The 19,167-nt window shown below is 37.1% G+C and overlaps 2 pseudogenes; one reads left to right on the top strand and one right to left on the bottom strand.

Moving 5' to 3' along the window:
* The first annotated feature begins 9,776 nt into the window (after positions 1-9,776).
* LOC143600083 (putative glycosyltransferase At5g03795) lies at positions 9,777-15,777 on the top strand (annotated as a pseudogene).
* A 143-nt stretch (positions 15,778-15,920) lies between these two features.
* On the bottom strand, positions 15,921-17,575 carry LOC143600082 (E3 ubiquitin-protein ligase ATL42 pseudogene; annotated as a pseudogene).
* Between the last annotated feature and the right edge of the window lie 1,592 nt (positions 17,576-19,167).

Here is a 19,167-nt window from a genome sequence, read left to right as displayed (position 1 = left end):
TTGAAACATAAAACGAAATATACATGAAAATTTTAGTAATTAAGTACACGGGATCAAATTTCAGTCTTGTCGGGGACCAGCATGTTTTAGAAAAGATCCGAACAGGAATCATACTAATTAAATGGCTGTCACAGAGATCCATGTTCAGCGGTATTACGACATAAAGAAACAGGTTGTAAGCAGGTATACAACTTAGTATGGTTTTCATCGCTTCAGTGATACGGATTAGGTTCAATTAAGCTCAAAATTTAGATGGACATCTCCTCAGAGATTGTGATGCCTCCTATCTATTCTCAAAGCGTATTCGGCTTTCCCCAAGTCACCCCGAGTTAACCTCGACCCGTAGTGTCTGATCAAACAGGTAAGTACATGTTGATCTTTAAAGTCTTCTTCCCGTTCTCTTTCTTGCCTCTTGATTGACAATGACAACACAATATGCTTCAGAAGGCTTAAATTTTTTTTTTTTTTAATAAAGGTTTACATATCTTCAAACAGTAGACTGCTGCAAGTCCCGAATCTGGATCACTGCAGGTACTTGACACACTATCTTCTCGGACATCAGAACACTCACGGGCTCGTGCATGACTGGGTAATTGCTTTTCTGCCTATCATTCAGAAAGATGTATATGGAGACATACACAACTCTGAATGAGTCTCCACTTTAGATCGAGAAGATTTAGTTAGTATCACTTCTACTTTTATGCACCATAAAAAGCTACCATAACATACAATGACTGTTCTAGAGTCTTTTAGGCCTAATAACTTCACTACTTAAGCACACAGAAATAGTTTGTGTATCACTTCCCAAGGTTGGATCAATTTTCTTAAAAACATTGTATTGAAACTTCTTACAAAGTTATAGACTTGAAGAATTATATCATCTCCCAAAAAAATTTTAGGTTCTATTGCCCCGATCAAGTCAAAGTCTTCAGGTAAACGGCTATCCTGAAGATCTAATGGATCAGCTGGACCGACCACATACGAGTATGTGTCCTTCTAACTAAGTATGAACGACTATTTTTCAGCGAAAGAACAAAACCTATCATAAACCGCCCCGGTCACTTTCAGTCATCTGGTCAATGGCTATCTTCATAATCTACTAGTAGAAGTAAGGACCAAACATATCCGAAGATGTGTCCTTCAAACTGAAGCAACCAACATAATTTTAAGCGATAATGACGTTTTTTTTTCAATAAAAACGGAAAAAAATACGGTTACTCGGGATTGATCATCCCATTAAACATAACAAGATTTTGAAAACGAGTTCGGTCAAACGCTTTAGTAAAAAGATCAGCGAAATTATCTAACGAATCAACCTTTTCGAGCACTATTAATTTCTTCTCAGCACAATCCCGTATAAAATGATGACGAATGTCAACGTGTTTAGTTTTGCTATGTTTTACGGGATTGTTAGTTACTGAGATTGCAGCAGTGTTATCAATGTAAATAGGATTTTGAGTGAAATTCAGACCGTAATTGCGCGATTGCTGTTGTATCCAAAGAACCTGGGAGCAGAAGTTTGATGCTGCCATGTACTCTGCTTCACAGGTGGAAATGGCTACTGAGGTCTGCTTCTTGCACTGCCATGACACCAATCTTCCTCCCAGAAACTGGCATCCACCGGTTGTCGACTTCCTGTTCTGATTGCAACCTTCATAGTCAGAGTCTGTGTAAGCAACCAAGTCCAGGTCTCCCCCTTTCGTGTACCACAAACCCAGCTTAGGCTTGCCTTTGAGATACCGCAATATCCGCTTCACTCCCTTCAAGTGAGATTCCTTCGGGCTTGCCTGAAATCGAGCACAAAGACAAACTGAAAACATAATATCAGGTCTAGATGCAGTTAAATACATTAAAGAACCTATGATTGCTCGATATTGGGTGGGGTCCACGTCTTCATCACTGTCCGAATCAGCACCCAGTTTGTGGTTGATGCAAACCAGAGTATCAAATGGAGTGCTGTCCTCCATCTTGAAGCGTTTGAGAACGTCTTGGACATATATAGTTTGATGGATGAACATCCCATCTTTCTTCTGATCAACCTGAAATCCCAAAAAGAAAGTTAATTCACCCATTGCACTCATTTCAAACCTCTTTTTCATAACTTCTTCAAACTCCTGATACATGACGACTTTTGATGCAGCAAATATAATGTCGTCCACGTAGACTTGAACTAGTAGAAAATCTCGCCCTTTTCTCTTGACAAACAGCGTGCTGTCGATCTTTCCTCTTTCGAACCCATTCTCAAGTAAGTAATCTGATAAGGTTGCGTACCAGGCACGAGGGGCCTGATGTAGTCCATATAGCGCTTTACTCAGCTTGTACACATGATCAGGAAAGTCAGGGTCAGGAAAACCCGGAGGCTGTTCAACGTACACTACCTCATCGACTTTACCATTTAGAAAAGCACTTTTCACGTCTAATTGGAACACATTCATCTCATTGTGTGCAGCAAATGCCAAAAATAGTCGAATCGCTTCCAATCTTGCCACTGGAGCAAACACTTCATTGTAGTCGATTCCTTCTTGCTGCTTAAACCCTTTCACTACTAGCCTCGCCGTGTTCCTTATGATTATCCCTTTCTCATTTCTCTTATATTTGAAAACCCATTTGGTGCCAATAGCATGCACATTCTTCGGTTTTGCAACTAATTCCACACTTCCATCTTCTCGAACTGGGCTAACTCTTCTTGCATGGCTTCGACCCACGAGCTGTCCTTTAGAGCCATTTAATAGATCTTTGGTTCAATATGAAGCAGGTGTATAAGCATTCATTAACGATACCCGTTTCTTTAATGCTTGCGTAAACACAAGTGTGCTCATTCAAGCTTCGTCTAGTTTGTACACCGTCAGACAGATCACCTATCACGTTCTCCAAAGGGTGATTTTTGTGAACTCCAATAGTCGGAACCGTACTAACTTCCAGATTGTTTTCCAAGTTCGAAGAGAGTTCATCAATAGGTGATTGTTGTTGAGAATGAAATGGGTTGTAAAATTCTTCCTCGGTAGTGGCAGCAGGAGTATCAACAGCACTTGACGAGGAAGGTTGACTTTCATCGTATCTCGGACGTTGCACAATATTTTCTTCCTCATCATACAAAATCTGTGTAGCAATTTTCTCATCAACTTCTACAAAATCCAAATAAGGCATATTAAAAGATTTGAACAGTTTATCATAGTCGAAAGCTTCAGCGGGTCCCGTGCTAGGCTTTGGTGATTTGTAACTTGTAATGTCCGTGTTACATACCACTTCAACCTTGTTGTTCGATAAATTAAAGACTCTTCTGTTGGGTGTACCAACAACATATCCGAATAAAATACCTTCGTCGGCTTTCTCACCAAATTTTGAGTTTGTCTTTAATATCGTACATAGGGACCCGAATGGTTCGAGACCATTCAAGTTTGGCTTTCTACCATGCATAAGTTCATAACAAGTTTTATTCAATCTTTTAACAGTTAAAACACGATTAAGGATATAACAGGCTGTGGCAACAGCTTCAGCCCAGAACACCACGGGAAGTTTAGCATCAGCCAGCATGGTTCTGGCTCCTTCAATTAGCGTTCTATTCTTCCTCTCAGCCACCCCATTTTGTTACGGAGTGTACGGGGCGCTGTACTGATGGTCTATCCCTTTTTGTAAGCAGAACATCTCCTTCTGGTAGTTCTTGAACTCTCTCCCATTATCACTCCTGATGTACTTAACCTTTCTCCCAACAATGTTTTCAACCTTGGTAATCAAGTTTATCACCAACTGAACCGTCTCATCTTTTGCCTTCAGAAAATATACCCAAGAGTATCCAGAGTAATCATCGGTTACTACCAAGCAGTATGAAGTTCCACCTAGACTCTTTACATTCACGGGACCAAAGAGATCCATGTGAAGCAGGTCTAGTGTACTGACGATTGAGTTAACCTTCTTGGAGTGATGAGGTTTCTTGTGTTGCTTTCCCTTCTTGCACGACAAGCATTGATCTTCAAAGTTAAAATTCTTCAAGGGAACACCCAGCACCAGGCCATTTTTGACAATGTAATTCATTTTGCGAAGATGTATATGCCCCATTTTTCGATGCCATAATTCTGACTCAGATTCAGTTGCCTTGGACAAAAGACATGATTCATCGGTTGTCATCTCAGTTGACCTCATATCCATTACATACGTGTTCTTTTCTCTTGGAGCTCTCATCACCACCCATGCCTCTGGTATCTTGAAACCAGGATAAAGGACGATTGCCTCGTTTTTAGTAAAATGCACCGTGTAGTCTTTATCACAAATCTGAGATACACTCAACAAGTTATGCTTCAATTCTTCAACAAAGTTCACCTTCTCTAACTTCATTTTACCATTTGTCACAGTTCCAATACCAGTAATTCTACCGCCACTCTCTCCAGCAAAACTTACCCTACCTCCTTGAACAGGTTTCCATTCGTGTAACAAATTCTTGTTACCAGTCATGTGCCGGGAACAGCCACTATCCACAACCCACAGATTGTTTACAGTCCTGTTCAACTGTTCCTGCACAGTTAAAGAAAAGATTAAAATCTGGGGACCCAAGACCTATTGGTCTTGGGTCGATTAAATCTGTTAAACGGCATCCCATACTTTGGTTGTCCAAAGTCAGTTTGAGAATGATTTCTGTAAGTCCTAAAAGGAAACCTTCTTGAGGATTGACTATGAGGCCTTCCAAACCTTAGTGAATTAACCGAATTATGATGGTAGGTTTGGTTGTTAACTGGGAAAAACTGAGATTGATATCTTTGAAATCTTGGTTTAGTCCAATGTCTGAACTTTGGTGAGTTAGCATTCTTACCATTATAGTAATTACTATTCGTTTTATTCTCAGTTTTCGGAGGCCTCATACCTCTAAATCTCTGATTCAGAGGACAATCAGCAATCAGGTGTCCTATTTGATTGCATCTGAAACAACTCCTGTGTTCAACTTTCGTCTCAACCGTTGTTTCAGATGTTGAGGTTGCATTACTATTCGTTTGTCTAACATATGGTGGGACAAACGGGTTTAGGGGAGAGTTCTTTTCAGTTGGCTTATATTCCTTCCCACGTTTTAGTAACACTACCTCTTCTTTTATCTCACTAGATTCGAATGTCTTGTCCGAATTTGATGAGACAGAGCTAGGAACAGAAATCTTAACATTCGAAACAGGCTTACTCGTTTCGTTTTTACTCACTTCAGGTTCTTTAATCGAAACTTTGACAGGAACTGTCTGACTAATCTCAACATCAACAGATTTCTGATTACTAGGATCATACGTATAGTTATGGTTATATGGTAGTGGAACTTCAGAAAATCGAATTCCCCCTTTGTTAACTGGGGAACGTTGAACACTTATAATGTGATCAAGCATTGCTGAGGAATTTCTAAACTGTTCAATTTTTCTGTTTAATTCCACCACTTTTACCTGGTAATCAGCTATCTGTTTATCCCTTTCAGCAATTAGTTTGGTTTTTTCCTCTAACACTTCATAACTAAGATCAATTACTTGTATTTTATCAGCTAGACTGGCTTTAAGACTTATGATATCTTTTTCACTGGCTTTTATTTTTACCGAGTAACTGTTTTCTCTAGTTTTAGTGTAATGATGATCTTCTTTTAACGTTTTAAATTGAGCGTCCAAACTAACAAACTGATCAGTTACTGTTTTCAGTTGTTCAGACAGATTTTCACATTGCATACAATGAAGTTCAGAACTTACCTCAGAGAGCTGATCGTTCACTTCTGCCATATAAGCTTGATTTTCTCCTGTCTCTTTCTCACTTCCTGCAGTTTCGATGTTCACCAAATTTGCCTGTTCGAAGACTTCCTCAACCTGTAGATTCCAGTTATACCCACCATTGTGTCTAGATACCATAGCCCTATTCTCACTACCTCCCCCATTCTGTTGTGCAGGCCTGTTCTGACTACGTTCGACTCTCTCATTTGTACATTCCTTGGAAAAGTGACCATTTTGTTGACAGTTGTAACATCTAACCTTTGATTTGTCAAAACCTGGTCTTTCGCCAACGAACTTTCTACCCGTTTTCTTCATGAATCTTTTAACCCGTCTTACTATCATAGCCATCTGCCACTGCAGGTCCATCTCTTCTAGATCATCAGCATCAATTTGATCATAGTCTTCATCCAAAGTTGCGGGATCGACTATTTTATCTTTGATGTAATTCTCATAAGATGCAATGAAAGATGCATAGAGAGCAAACTGCTGTTCAGCTGATTTAACACTCATGGGCATCTGTGAGTAGTCGTTGGTTGGAACATTTGATGAAAAGTTACCAGTTGTGGCTTGAGGTTTTGAAGAATTTCTTCCTGCAGCTACGAAACATACATCACCATCCATGTTGAGAGTCACAAGACCATCATGAGTTGAATTTGAGTTTGAGTCTCCTTTTGAGTAATAAGCAGAGGATTCTGACTTTGAACTTGAACTTGAAGTAACTTTTGCACCATACATTCCCGGATCCTGAACCTGATCAGTTGGTGTCTCTTTCCGAACCATGTTAAGTTCAAAAGTTCGTAATTTATTGACTGCTGTTTCTAAATCAATATTGGCAAACTCTTTATCTTCTCTCATCAAAACCGTGTACATTTCCCATTTCGGTGGAAGAGCATCAAGAAGTTTTTCTACAATCTCTACTTCTTTATAGTCAATTGATTAATTTCTAAGTTCGGTCATCAGGTGATAATATCTTGTGATGATATCATCAAGTGATTCATTTTTCAAATGTTTGAACACCGAGAATTGGGTTTTGAGTAGCTTAATTTTGGATGCACGTATCTCCACATTACCTTCATATCGATTTTCTAGCACTTCCCATAGCTCTCTAGCGGTTTTGTATTTCCTGAAGGTGTGAAGAATCTCTTGTAGAAGAGCCATGGTGATTGCCCCATGAGCTTTACTCTCTGCCTCATACATTTTCCTCTCCTCCTCATCCATCTTACTGTACTTCTTTATTTGATCACGACCTTCAAACAAGGATGTTGGTGGAATGTATCCGTCTTGTATGCACACCCACATCTTAGCATCTTGATATTTAACATACTGTTCAAACCGATCTTTCCAAGCAACGAAATCGGTACCCTTAAGCATTTTCGGAGCCTTAGTTGCTGAACCGGCTTCAACTTCCATTTTCACCAGTTCCGTAATGTTTATCGAAGTCATCACTGAAAGAAACACGACTTGAAAACACACACAAAATTTATTTTTTTTTATTTTTTTTTAATATGAACAGTGACCAGTAGGCGAAGTTATGCTTAACTTCTCTTAAGCTTAACTTCGCTTGATTCCTTAACTTCGCTGAAACTCTTAACTTCGCTTGCTACTTAACTTCGCATAAACTCTTAACTTCGCTTGCTACTTAACTTCGCTTGATGACAACTTCGCTTAAACTTATAACTTCGCCTAAACCCTACGAACAGTGACGGCAACTTCGCCTGATGAACACAAGGTTTTTGCAGGTTTTAATTTGACGTATTGCGAGGTATGCGAAGGTGTAATGGGTAATATTTGATAGTGGGAGATGGGTAGGACACAAAAACTCGGTATTTCAACGTAAACTCGTCCCGCGAATAGTCGAACGGAACGATTTCTACACTCGTGTGATAATCCCGAACCACACAATCACGAGCAAATGCTCTGATACCAATTGTAGGTTCCCAGCCGGATCTACACGGAAGTATCTCGTACTACGTAGGTGTGGAATCCCTACGTACGACGATACGAGCGTAAGATGTAAATTACGTTAATACCGAACACAAACACACGTTACAATACCCAAAAGACACGTTGTATTGCAACCTTTCAACACGTGACAAACAATCACAATTACACGTACTGGAATCCTCTCTCAATACAAGCCGTAACATAGGTATATAAAGACTTCGACAACTTCGCCTAACAGACAACTTCGACAACTTCGCTTGTCCACAAGTTCGCTTATATCAGGCGAACTTGTGAGACAATCTATCTAAACCAAAACAAAACAAACTAACACGATTACAGACACTAGATACTGAACTACTGACATAATGCACCAACAGAGTACATGGCGGCAAGCGCAGCCGCGTGTCAGGGACTTGATAAGTGAGTTATTCGACAAGGAAATTCAAGCAGTGGTGTTACGTATCGATAATACATCATCGATAGCTCTCGTGAAGATTCCGGTTTTCCATGGAAGGACTAAACACATTAAATCTCGGTTTCACTACATTAAGGAATGTGTTGATTGTGAAGAAGTAAATGTCGAGCATGTTAGTGGTGTTAAGCAATGTGTCGATATATTGACGAGGGCTCTTGGGAGAATCAAATTCAAGGAGATGCGGGAATTACTTGGATTTGAAGGGTTGTCAGTTTCGAGTTCGAAATTCCGAGGGTGATTGTTAGGAATTTCGGTTCAAGTGCGTTACTTGGCATGCAAGGTTAAGTAACAAGATTTAAGGAGTGGATAATAATAAACAATTAAATGTTCTTAGATTTAATTTTTATTATAATTATTATGTCATATTATTTAGCAATCCTAGTTGTAGTTTACACGTGATAGGATAGATTATAAATACTCGTGCTTTGTGGTTAGAGATTGTAATTGAGTTTTGTGAAGTTTCTCAATAATAATATTCGTGTTCGTGTTCAATACCTGGTACCAATTCCTTTATGGACGTAATTTAATTTAACACCCCATATTATGGCTTGTTAATCCATGGCCAACTTCGTCACATGAGCCAATCAAGATTTAACCAATACCATATATCTCTTCAAACGGCCACAAACCTATATATCCATTACCACATTACCGGTTGTCACCCATGTCGTCCCAAATGGCACTCCCGCGTGACAACGACTGACGCGAAACACCTCACCATCTTCGTCTATTGTTGTTGTTAGTCTTATGGTTTCGACCAAAGCCTTTCTTTCACGTCGCCCTCCACCGACGGACACACCCACCGGTGGAGGTTGCCTCCAACCTTCAAACTCGCTTCCTGGTACAAGCCTTAGGCTTTGATACCACTTGTTAAACTTTGAGCAAGTGAATCAAGAACACGAACACGAGAGTTGTAGAAATCTCTCGACACTTTTATTAAGAAAACGACAAATGTTAAATACTTAATAATTAACTAACACATTGAACGTAGGCTATATATAAACCCACAGTTCCAATCCTACACTAAATCAAATACACAATTTGAATCCAAAACAAATAAGATTAAATAAAATAAGACTAACTTATCTTATAATAATAACCTAATTATTATATTATATATTCTCCAACATTTTAGAAGCCTTCAATCTAGTTTGGTATTAGACACAATTAACATCAAGCACCACAAATGACAGCCGATACTGTTAAACGTGTCTAATACCAAAACAGATTGAAGGCTCCTAATATCTTGGAGATATTTAATATTACATAGTTATTATTATAAGATAAGTTAATCTTATTCTATTTAAGCCTATTTGTTTTGGATTCAAATTCTGTATTTGAGTTAATGTAGGATTTGAACCTGGATTTATATATACCCTAGGCTCAATGTGTTAGTTACTATTAAGTTTTTCTCGTTTGTCGTTTTCATAATAAAAGTTTATGGTATTGATTCACTTGCCAAATGTTTAACAGACACTACCGCTATAAAGGCTACCTTAATGGCTTTTGATAACAACACATTTCAAATATCATATGTATCTTTTACGAAAAACACGTTTGTGTCAACAAATGACTCGTATGTGAACATTGTTCCACCGGTGATAATGAGTTCTAAAAGTCCTACTGTGGATATATTGACAATCGCATAAATGCGTGATACTTTACGACATTATCGTGCTTCAGTTCATTCAATGGAATATATGCAACCTCCATTAACTGTACTTATAATAACGACGAGATATTATTTGTTGATTAATTAATTAGCATTGCTACTGTTCTTTTGTAGAAACCGCAATGGTCATCATCAGTTGATCAGGAATTACTAAATGCGAAGTTGCTGATTGAGAATACTCATGTCAATGATAGTGATAAGCCTTTTATTCCTATTTATCATAACATTTCAAGGTTTAAGAGGTAAACAAAACTTGACTATGTTATGTTTAGAGAAATATGTTTTCGTGTGATCAAGAATAACATCGAGCGAAAGCAAAACAAGTTAACAGATCAATTTCTCAAAGAAAGTAGTGTGTCACTGAATAAATAAAACATCACATTAGGCCACCCGTAGTGGGCGATGGCCTTGGGCAACTTTTGGGCGATTAAAGCGAGCACCCCCCCCCCCCCGGCGAAATGTGGGGCGATAGGGGGGGCAACATTTTGTCGCCGTTTGATTGAGAAAATTAATAATAAATTAATAATTTGACCGTTGGAACGGTCAATATATATATAAGACAATTGAATTCAAACAATATATATATACATACACCCTTCTTCTCCAAACTCATATCCATTTCATACATACACGAAACCAATTTCTTAAAAAAACAAAAAAAATGAATCCTAGAACCAACCGAAACACCCATTCCCTTCTTTCGAAAACCATGCCGTGGAACTCACCGCTACCATGAGAGAAATGATGTGGTGCGAGATATATATATTTTTATTAAAGATTTTTCACACTTTGTCGGGTTTTAAAAATAGTTTTCACCTAGACTTAACCACACACACAAAAGGCAAGTGTACCCGTCGTGTGGTAATATAGTAACGGCGAGAACCGGGTATCAATCCATGGACACGTAAATTTTAATATCAAACCTTTGCAAATATAATAACCGTGAGAAATGAGCTTCATTGATTTGTTTTTAAGATTAATTTTTTAGAAAAACTCGTAACAATAAATTAAAGCAAGTAACACGATAATGGAGATAAACAAGAATTAAGAAGCTATCACCTTAACTTAGAATCCACTTGACTCCTAATGATGGTAAATTTAAATATATGATAAATTCACTATTTTGTTTTAAAAAGAATAGTTTCTAGTTATAGATAACCATCCAAATGATTTTTTAGAAAACTTGGTATGAATTATACAAACTAATCACCTCAAATCATACTATAATGTAAGTGAACTTTTATGTTGAAATTTAAAGATATAGATTATCATTCAATTACGAAACTCAAATCTAACAACCGGTCGGAAAGATTGCATGAACAACACCTAATCCACCTATGGTTGATTAAATTAGACTAAGTTCAAGTATTCCCTTGATTTATTAATTTTCAACCCAAGTGTAATATTAAAATAGTTGTGTTAACAAATTATTTATAATATTACTTAACAAGAATACCAATTCATAACAAATGTTCAATCTTTTCAAATCTAAACATGAGGATATGTGTTTAACCAATTTTCATGTACCATACAAGAATTATTTTAACTATTTCTAGAATAAAAGTTATAAAGTTGCATGAACAACATTTATAAATAAATGATAAAATCAAGAGTCTTTCAACATAACAAGATGTACCATTTATAATTCTAGTATATTACTTTCAGTTGTTTAAACACAATATTTCATCAAAGGATAACCAAGAATTAGTCATTATTTTAACATAAAATTATCATATATTAATTCCAACCATCAAAAGTTGTCAAGTTTCATCATGGGTTAAGGTGATATAAAGAGTTTTAGCTCATGATAATTATAAAAGATACACCAAAATAGAAGAATATAGCATTCATGTTTAATATTAAGATAATTTAACCAGGCTAGATAATTATGATGATGCTAAGACTTCTTCTTGATGTTGTATGAAGGTTCAACAACTTCTCTTTCTTTACTTCTATGGATTATGAGAGTGAAAATGGGTGTGTTTTTCTCCAAAATTGTGCACCCAAATGAGCCACATGCATGGTATTTATATAGGCTAAATGTGCACAAGGCATGACCCATGCTTAGAATGGGCATGACCCATGCTGGTCCCCTAGTAGTACACCGCGTGCTCCGTGATGTACTATTTGGCATATAGCTAGGCACGGGGCATGTCTGGTCTAGGCTTGGGCTGTGCTGGTCCATCATCATTTAATGTGCATGCAACTGATTTGTACTTTCTTGGCATACTTGATTGGCATTGGGCATGTCTGGCAAAGGCATGACCTTGCGTGTCTTCAAAAAGGGGACAATGTACTATGTACTTTATTTTGTCATCTTCTGAGGAGGCATGGGGCATGTCTGCCTGAGGCACAGCCCCATGCTTAGTTGATGTGTCTTCATATGGAAATGGGGCATGCCTGCCTAAGGCTTGGCCCATTAGTTGACAAACTTTCATTTTTCTTGATTTTTTTCTTTGTTTTTCTTCATCTTTGGTTTTCTAAGCTCATTTTTCCTACAAAAACAAATAGAGGCTTATTAGAACCGATTCTCAATAATATTATCACAAAAATAACATGAATCGGGTATAAAATGATGCAATAAAGATGTATAAATAATTATACATCAAGAAACTATCAAACAACACTAAAGGATTTTCGTGGAACTCACCGCTATCATGAGAGAAACCAACAAACAACACGAAAAGATTGCCGCTATGTTGAAATTGCGGGAAATGAGTAAAGAATACGAATCCCTCAAAGCGGTTGGGTTACACGAAGAGGCCGCATTATTGCAACGACGACGAATTGAAAAAATGTGCGAATATTATGTATATTAGTTTTTTTTAATGTTTCTTTTTTTAATTTTAATGTATTTTTATTTAATTATTTAATTTAATGGGTTTTTTTTTGCATAGTTTTTTTTATTAAAAAAAATAATAATAATAAATGGTGACGTGGCACTGGATGGGGCTATAACACCATTACACCCCAAAAACAAATTCATACCCTTTGCTGACTGGGCGTCACGTGTCGTAATTCATCCAATTTGTAGCCCCTCCACTACACATAGCCTTAGGGTCCATTTTGTAGAAAAGTCTAAATGTGACAATTATTGCTAAGGTGTTGTTTGTTTTGAAGACAAAAATTGTCTACAATCTGATTTCATCTGATTTAATGTCTGCACCTGCATATGTGGTCTGAAGGTCTGCAATCTGAAAATATAATACTGTTTATTTTATAAACTGGATATCGTTTGCATAAGCTGAAAAGTTACCATTCATATATATTACAGTAGATAAAAGTCATTTAACGTTTATAGACTGCTAAAATAATTGGTAGTGGTGTACGAACTATGAAAGTGGGTGGTGGTAGACAATTGTGGTAGGCGGTGAACGGTGGGTGGTGGTGATGGACGGTTGTGGTGGTGGGTGGTGGACCGTGATGATGACCAACAATAGGTGGTGGTGGGTGGTGGACTATGGTGGTGGTGTATGGTTGTGGCGGGTGGTGGTGGCGGGGTGGTGGTGATGGATGGTGGTGGCGGCGGACGTGGGTGGTGGCGGTGGCTGTGGTGGATGGTGGTGGTGGCGACGGACGGTGGGTGGTGGTGGTGGTGGTAGTGAACGGTGGTTGTGGCCGACGGGGGTGGTGGTGGTGATGGACGTTGGTGGTGGTGGGTGGTTAACGGTGGTGGTGGTGAGTGATTGACGGTGGTGGTGGTGGCGGCGGCAGACGGTGTTCGGGTGGTGGTGGTGGTGGCGGCGGACGGTGGTGGTGGGTGGTGGTGGTGGCGGACGGTGGATGGTGGTGGTGGTGACGGACGGTGGGTGGTGGTGGTGTTGGACATTGGGTATTGGTATTTGGTATGATGTTAAGAAGTGTGAAGATGGTGAAAAAAACTTATTTTTTAAGACCATAAAAGCAGTTTTTAGATATTTTTTTTTAAAACAAACAGTTTTCAAGAGCTTATGTCTGCGCACCCGCAGACATAGGCTCCTTACAGACCTTGTAAGCAAAAACAAACACAACCTTGTTTTAGATTGACAACTTGTAATTAAATACTAAAATTAAAGACATAAATATATATTTAATTTTTAACTAAAGGCAATTAATGATTTACTCGTTTTTACACCAGAAATGGAATGGTTAAAAAAATGCAAAAATTCAAGTGAAAATCTTATGAAATCGGAGCTGCAAATGATCAATTTGGGTCTGATAGCTAGGTCAAACCGCCTATGACTGTTTGCCACGTGATCAACTGGCTGTTGAGACCTTAGCCTCCACTATTATGAACCTCGTAACTTCACTCTCTACCCAAGTTATGCTTGGATCAACTCCGTAACATTGAACAAATAAAGTAATAGAAAACACGTATATTTGTGTTGTTCAATCAATCAATGTATCATCTTGCTACACTAACAACTATATGTGTGAATATCGTCAATTTAAAATTCTTGGACATAATGCAGTAGCTATGAATTAATGGAAAAGACTCTTAAGGTTTACATTTACAAAGAAGGGGAGAAACCGATATTCCATGAGCCGGAGGCTATGCTAGCTTAGAGGAGTTTATGTATCTGAGGGATGGTTCATGAAGAATATTAAAGAAAGCAAACATTTTGTTACTAGGAACCCAATAAATGCCCATCTGTTTTACATTCCTTTTAGCTCTCGAATGTTAGAAGTGAAACTATATGTGCCCGGGTCTCGCAATAAGAAGAACCTGGTACAACACTTGAAGAACTACGTTCATTTGATCGCGACAATATATAATTTTTGGAATCGAACAGATAGATCTGGTCATTTTGTTGTTGCTTGTCATGACTGGGTAAGCCGACATGTTTTCATTTTGCTGTTAACTCATGTATAAAACTCAAGTAGCAACGTCCATCTTGATACTATCACAACATTCTACGGTTTTTAAATAACGTTAGGGCTTGTATTTCGCAAACGGCTAATCTGTCACATTATAAGGGCCGTAAAAAATAAATTTTCAAATCATACGAGCCATAGAAAACAAATTATCTAATCATATACAACCTGTATATCACTTTATACGGACTGTATTTGCATTTTCGTCATATATTCTATCGCCCATATAATATGGCGAAAATGTTTATTGGCCGTATAATACAACGAAAATCTTATTAGGCAGTGTTCATATAAACAAATCCAAATTTTAATAATTTTTAATCATGACGGCTTTGGTCAACCTAAGAGAAGTATGTTATTTCTTCTTGTAATATTCTAAATCACTATCTTGATAAAAACGTACGGGTGTGAAAATATGTTCCAGTTTTGCATGTTTTTATTGACTTGAGATTCTTTGTATTCGATTGAACACTGTAATTCCATTCGGGCGACATACGAAACAAGGAGATCTATGGATGGTTGCATAAGGGCTCTATGCAATTCGGATATAAAAGAACATTTTCAATTAGGAAAAGATGTATCTCTCCCTCGAAACGTTCGCTCGTTCACCTGAGAACCCTTTAGGTAGACTTGGAGGAAAACCCCCTTCTCGACGCAAGGTTCTCGCTTTCTTTGCAGGCCGAATGCACGGTGATGTCTGGTCAAGTCTCTTTCAACATTGGGAAAACAAAGACCCTGACATGAAAATCTTCAGAAAGCAAGATAAGCTATACTGAATACATGAAGAGTAGCAAGTATTGTACATGTGCTAAAGGTTATGAAGTTAATAATTTTTTTCAAATGCGTTCCTGTAATAATATCCGACGCTTTTGTCCCGTCCAACGTTAATTGAGATCTTGAATTGGGAGTCGTTTTCGGTCTTTATTAAAGAGAAGTATATCGTGAGTTTGAAGAACATATCGAATAGGAGATATCTAGTGATGCATCAGAGAGTTAAGAAGATACTACAACATTTTCTATGGCATTTAACACCTCTAAAGTATGATATTTTTAATATGATATTACATTCAATATGGTGCAATAGAGTTTTTAGAGTAAATTCATTGTGAATTTGTGATAAGGTAATATATCTTTGAACACCTTTAATTGTTGTCAACAGATGTGACAAAGATCTCGTGTGTAATTTTTTGAAGGAAAATAATATATATTTTCGCATGCAAGGTGATGAATTTTTTATGAGTAAATATGAGATTGTTCCTATTAACTTCGAAAGTTTACACAATATATCTTTGCAAACACTATATGTCCACTTTCATTTCTTTTTACAAGTAGTAAATGATACAAGTTATCTTGTTTTTAGTTCATTTTCATATTGTGTGAACTAAACCTATAAAATAGAACTTTTAACAATGAAAACCGACCAAACAAGGCTCAAACGTGATCAAGTTCTCAATTGAAGCGAAGTTCTCTCCCGGTTTGTGAACCATTGAATGGTCCTTTTCGCCATGGGCAACCAAACCCTTTGTAAGTTGTCATCTTTCCGGCTACTCTCCATAAGCGAACTTCTAGTATCTTTGAATCGTGAGACGTTTGTAATCTCTGACATGGATCTCTTCTCAATACCTTCATAATCCTCATTTCTCACAAACCTAGGAAAGTGTGAAGCCGTAACAGATGTTTCGCCACCATTAGTGGTTTGACCAATCATGGACTCGTATAATCTTCTTCTTTCCATATCCTCCTTAAAAATCGTTACTTGTTCAATATCTATTCCGAATCTCTCACTACTTGAAGGAGAAAAACGCTTGCTTGATGCCTCATTAAGCATCATGGAGTTCAAAAACATTAAATCTGAGGAATTCACATCGCTCCATCGGCTCTTGCAAACAATGTCGGATACGATGATCCTATGTTTGAACTTATCCAACAACCTTTGATCTCCATATTGAATCAAGACATCTTCTTTAGGACTTTTCCCAAATTTCCTAAAACTACCTCCAATACTAAACCTTGATGACCTAGAAGAACCATCATGTTCCCGCTTAACAAAGATTTCTAGATTGTTCAAACCCTCATCCGGAGTATACCTTAAACTATTCGAGAAAGTAAAATTTGTAATATCTGATAAATTAACTTTATACCGACAAAGAGGACAAGTAGAGTGACTTTCTAGCCATTGATCTATGCAATTCATATGAAATGCATGCCTACACTTAGGCAACAACCTTAATAGCTCCGAATCTTCAAACTTTGACAAGCATACTACACATTCTAGCCCATCTTTAGATCCCTTAAGCGCAAAGAATCTAAAAAGAGGCAAAGATTCTATCGCTTTCTTGTCAATCCCAGAGATTCGTGAGCGCGAGCTAGGAATCACAATAGGAACCTGGAGAGTGAAATCCGAGTTACAAAACTTCATGCACGCAAGTATCAGAAACGATAAACAAAACATGGTACATAGAACCCCAATGATGATAACAACACTAGGATGCACCGGATGTGGAACATCGTCAGAACTAGAATCGGGTGAATCTTGTTGGGCAAAAACATTGGAAAAGAAATTGAAGAAGATGTAGATCAAGAAAAGGGTTTTGAGCAATTTTAAGTGATTCATTCAAGAGGTGTGGAGTTCTTGAGTGATATTAACAGTTAAGTTTAACACATGGTGTTTGTTGGTTCATTTTATGGGATGTTGTCTTATTGGTCATTTTCAAGATATTATAAATTAGGTGAAATTTAGTATCAAATAATAAAAATTTGGTCTCATGGTCCATGTCTTCTTAACTTGTTTTATTCATTGGCCGCCTTTGTCTGTCTTTCATTGTCTTTAAGGTGCCGTGCTACCATCCGCATCTATTTAATGTATTTTATCGTGTTTTAATAAATGACATATGTTTGAGTTTTACTTGTTTAGTTCATAATGTTAATATATTTTGCACTACTTGATAATGAAATGCTTAAGTATTTACCTTCCTATTTCTAATATATTTTTACAACATCAACGAAAATGAGTTGTACTTGTATCGTAAGATTAGGCGAGTGACGAAACAAATGTGTCGTGTTATGTAAACTCTAGAAAAAAATGTGGTTTAACTCGGGTCAAACAAAGGTTTATATAGTACTATATTTGTATTTAATGTAGCTAGTAGTCGTCCCAACGCAAAAGAAACAATGATCTTGGACTAAAAGTTCTTGATCCAATGGAGTTGTAAGATTTGATAAAATTCACCTAAAAAATCTTAGAATATATTATTAGGGTCATGCTATAACTACACCATACCCATCTGATTTCACATTATAGAACGATCGTCCACAAAAAACTCAAATGACCGTTTTGACTAAAAAAAAGGTCAAAACTTTGAGAATTTGGACTGAACTGATGTTTGAGTAATATCCGGACAACCGTTCTAGCCACAGGTTGTTCAAACTCTTAAAATTGTTGGTCAGAAAGGTTGTTCAGCTAACAACCGGGCGAACGTTATGACCATAAAAGGTCAACCTTTAAACATATTTGGTAAAAACGATCGTATCACCTCTATTCGAGCGACCGTTTAAAACGGTGTAGGATTAGATATTAGATGGTGTGTGTATAGATGGCCCCTAATGATTATCATATGTAATACACACGATGCATAACTAACCCATGATAAGCAAGAGTATCAAACTACAAAACAAACGAATCTAGAATGAACATATGCAATTAATACGGGATTGATGGTCATCTCATCAATGCATGGGTGTATTGTGATGATCAAGCGACATTGTACATAGAAATTGAAGGTGATTGTCAAGATCAAGTCAAAGGTGGTTCTATCCATATTCCTTATGCCAGTTTTGTTGGTTGAGGTTTTAATATTGTTGGCCACTTCCAAAAAGGTCAATTATAAGTGGGTCATTTATTTACTATTCACAAATTCAAGTATTTGAAAAAAATCCAAAAAAAATGCCAAGTACTTAATTGGACCACTAAGCGGATCCAAAAATAAGAGGACAAATACAAAGAATACCATGGATAAAAACAAAGATGACCCATGCTTGATTTGACACATATCCTAATCCAATAACTCATTAAACATTTTACGTGAAAGAGTAAACTAACCTAAGAACTTGAATAAAAATTAAATTAATCAATAGTGATATATTAGGGAAAAAACTGCCCCAAAAAAGTTTAATAAAATAATAATGTTCTTGTGATTGCTTCTTTTTCTAAGTTGATAAGTTAACTTTTAATACATGTTAAGTTCCTGTTTATTTCACAGATTAAATGCATAAGTTTAATTCTTTAGTTCTTGATAAGAATGTCCTATTCACTTTTATTTGTTTTATTTCACTGTTTGATGGATGCATGATTTGACGCATAGCCTAATTAAATAACCTCTTAAAAAAGTTAAGAGTAATTTAAGCTAAGGCTTCAATAAATACTAAATTAATCAAGGATAATCAAGGCAAAGGTACCCAAAAATGATTTTAATAAACATTAGTGCTTTTAAAATTCTAAA

This window comes from Bidens hawaiensis, unplaced genomic scaffold (assembly GCF_021521415.1).
Source record: "Bidens hawaiensis isolate Kalapana, Puna unplaced genomic scaffold, B.hawaiensis_p1.1 tig00053337_1, whole genome shotgun sequence".
In the NCBI taxonomy this organism is placed as follows: domain Eukaryota; kingdom Viridiplantae; phylum Streptophyta; class Magnoliopsida; order Asterales; family Asteraceae; genus Bidens; species Bidens hawaiensis.
The sequence above is the reverse complement of the archived record's forward strand: the minus strand, read 5'-3'. Positions and strand labels throughout refer to the sequence as shown.